Source organism: Myotis brandtii, unplaced genomic scaffold (genome assembly GCF_000412655.1).
Source record: "Myotis brandtii unplaced genomic scaffold, ASM41265v1 scaffold959, whole genome shotgun sequence".
Taxonomy (NCBI): Eukaryota; Metazoa; Chordata; class Mammalia; order Chiroptera; family Vespertilionidae; genus Myotis; species Myotis brandtii.
In genome coordinates, this window is record NW_005371966.1 from 868,471 (window position 1) to 871,818 (window position 3,348).

Below are 3,348 nucleotides of genomic sequence, written 5' to 3' on the forward strand. Positions count from 1 at the left end.
CACCTGGTATATAGGTTTATAGATGCATGCATCTGTATCTCTACATTATGTATATACTAGAGGCTGAGTGCATGACATTCGTGCACTCAGGGTGGGGGTACCTCAGCCCGCCCTGCACCCTTTTGCAGTCCGAGAGCCCTGAGGGAGTGGGCCTAAGCTGGCAGCTGGACATCCTTAGCACTGCCATGGAGGCGGGAGAGGCTCCCACCACCTCCGCTGTGCTCACCAGCCGTGAGCGCGGCTTCTGGCTGAGCAGTGCTCTCCCTGTGGGAGTGCACTGACCACCTGGGGGCAGCTCCTGCATTGAGCGTCTGCCCACTGGTGGTCAATGCACGTCATAGCGACTGGTCATTCCACTGTTTGGTTGATTTGCATATTGCCCTTTTATTATACGATATGTTTATAGATATATGCATCTGTATCTCTATATTATGTATACATATGTGTATAGATATATGCATCTGTATCTATATATTATGTATATCCTAGAGGCCCGGTGCATGAAATTTGTGCACGGGTAGGGTCCCTAGGCCTGGCCGGTGATCAGGGCCGATCAGGTTCCCCGCCTCCCCAACTCCCCACCTCCTCCTACCCTCGCTCCCTCAGTGCCCCGCTGTCACTGCTGGTTTCCCGTCATGTTTTGCGCCACCCCCTGGAGGTCAGCACACATCATAGCGAGTGATCGAACTCCCGGTCACATGATTGTACTCCCGAGGGTACACTTTGCATATTAGCCTTTTTTTTTTTTTTAGAAATATATTTTATTGATTTTTTACAGAGAGGAATGGAGAGGGACAGAGAGTTAGAAACATCGATGAGAGAGAAACATCAATCAGCTGCCTCCTGCACACTCCCTACTGGGTATGTGCCTGCAACCGAGGTACATGCCCTTGACCAGAATCGAACCTGGGACCCTTGAGTCCGCAGGCCGACGCTCTATCCACTGAGCCAAACCGGTTAGGGCTGCATATTAGCCTTTTATATATATAGATGATCACCTGGAATATCTAGCCATGAATGACACTGTTTCTTTCTTTCTTGTTTGTTTTTTTTTAATTGTTGACAGTAGTACAGATGTCCTCCAATCCCTCCGCTTTTATTCCCCTTATCCCAGCTAAGCCTTCATGCCAGACCTTCATCACACTATTGTCTGAGACTGTTTCTTAATGGCCCACAGTAATTAGCATAGTGCTCTGAATATAAATCCCATTCTCTCTATTGGATAAGAGAGCCAATGAACAAGTAAAAACACAAATCTATAATAATAAAAGCGTAATATGCTAATTAGACCTGACAGTCGAATGACCTTCTGGATGACCTTCTGGAAGACTTTCTAGACGAAGCCAGGGCTGCGAGGGCCAAAGCAAACCACCACAGCTGTGAGGGCCAAGCCCCTTGTACAAATATCATGCATTGGGCCTCTATTGAATAAATAATTTGCTAGATGTATGAAGTCATAAAGTAAAATGAGTAAGGAGCATATGCTATAGTAAAAATTGGCATTTTAATATAAAAATGACTGAAAATTTTATGTTCTAATAGGTTTCCTTGCACCTGATAAATTTTAATTTTGTAAAACTTGATGTCAAAGGAGTTTACAGCTTTTTGTTTTTAGGCTCTAAATTTTTAGGCTAATATTTTTTGCCTATATTGTACCAAAATATCATTAAAATGGCTAAAATAAATAAAATATACTAAATATTTCCACAATTCAAACAAAACAAAAGTCATTTTTCTAAGATCCCATCCTAAATCTCTTTGGACATTTTAATATGATTTGAATTATGTAACTGAATTTTTTAAAATCTAAGACAGTTGAGTTGTCATCCTATAGTTTAGAGTGGTCTATGACTGCAAAACTTCTAAATCTATGCTTTCAAATATTGAAAATGTACTCCTCTTAAAAAAAGTAAGTAGGCTTATCTACTCTTACTTTGACTTTGTCATAAACAAAAAGAACTTTTAAAAGCCAAAGCAAATGCACTTAAATCTTTTAAATCTCAAGAAAACCATCTAAATATCATTATACCCACTGATTTTACATTAGGTTTTCTTTTTGATGTAAGTTGCATTTCAGTGACTTAAAGTATAAAATTTTTCTTTAACTTGTAACAGTAAAGAACTTCTCAGGGTCCTTGGTGGATGGCAATATATACTGTAAAAGTATCAGGGATATATGCTACTTCTGATTGTGAAAGTCTTCTGAGAGTAAGTGATCCTGGAGAAGCATGTGTAAAATATTTTACTTGCAGTGTCCTAGAATACACTACCACTTCCGCTCCCAGTCCATGTTCAGGCACATGGCCATACTGTAAGGGGCTGGCAAATGCAGTCTGTGCACAGGAAAGAGAGATATAAGTGATCAGTTTATGGTTTCCACCTTGCTATTGTAGTTTAAATTATACCACTATATCTATATGCACTAATACTTCTGTATAAAAATTAATGTGGATGTCCAGAAATGCTGGAAAACAGTAAATAAAATACTTTCTCTAAATAGTCATGATTTTGGTGTATTTGACACAAAAATTTAACTTAAGTTACTAAATTATGAAACAGAATTATGAATTTATCATTTGTGAACATGTTCTCATCAATGCTGACCTGGATTCAACAAAGAAGAAATATCCATAGAGGTAGCATTACAATGATTTCCTAATGACTATTTTATCCTCAGAGATGAGCGTGACCCTAGTTTTAGAAAATTGGAGAATATTTTTTGTTCATTATCTACTAAATTAAATTTAAAAAATATTCATTATGATTTATATCAATTATAATTATGTATTAATTAGGTATATATTTATGAAAGATAATACACAGTAATCATTTCATTTTAATTCTAATATCAATTTGAAATAAAATGCAATATTTTCTTACAAGATATAACTTTTTTCAATTATTAAAAAAACCTAAAATTTCTTTATATAATGGAGTCTTCTAAAATGTGAATTCCTTGAGAATTCTAAATTAACTTTGACTAAGATAATTATTGAAAATGGAAAATGCTACTATCATAGTCTCCCCATATATTATCATTATGTTCTAATTTCATATCTTTGACAATTTTGAGAAAAAAATAAAAGTAGTTCCAAGTACATAGACCATATATAGGTATGTTTAAAGTCTGGAAATGTTTTTACTAGAAAACACAGAGAATATAGGAAGTGGTTATTGGCATATGACTGAGAGGTCACATTTATTGTTGTCAAATCCATTAAATATTAGAAGCTAGTAAGCTGATTTGGGAGTAATATAGAGATCTTCTTCCTATTTATTGAGTTCTTCACAATGTATTGAGCAAGCTCATGAGATAATAGGCCATGTCCAAAACATAGTTCAAGTAAG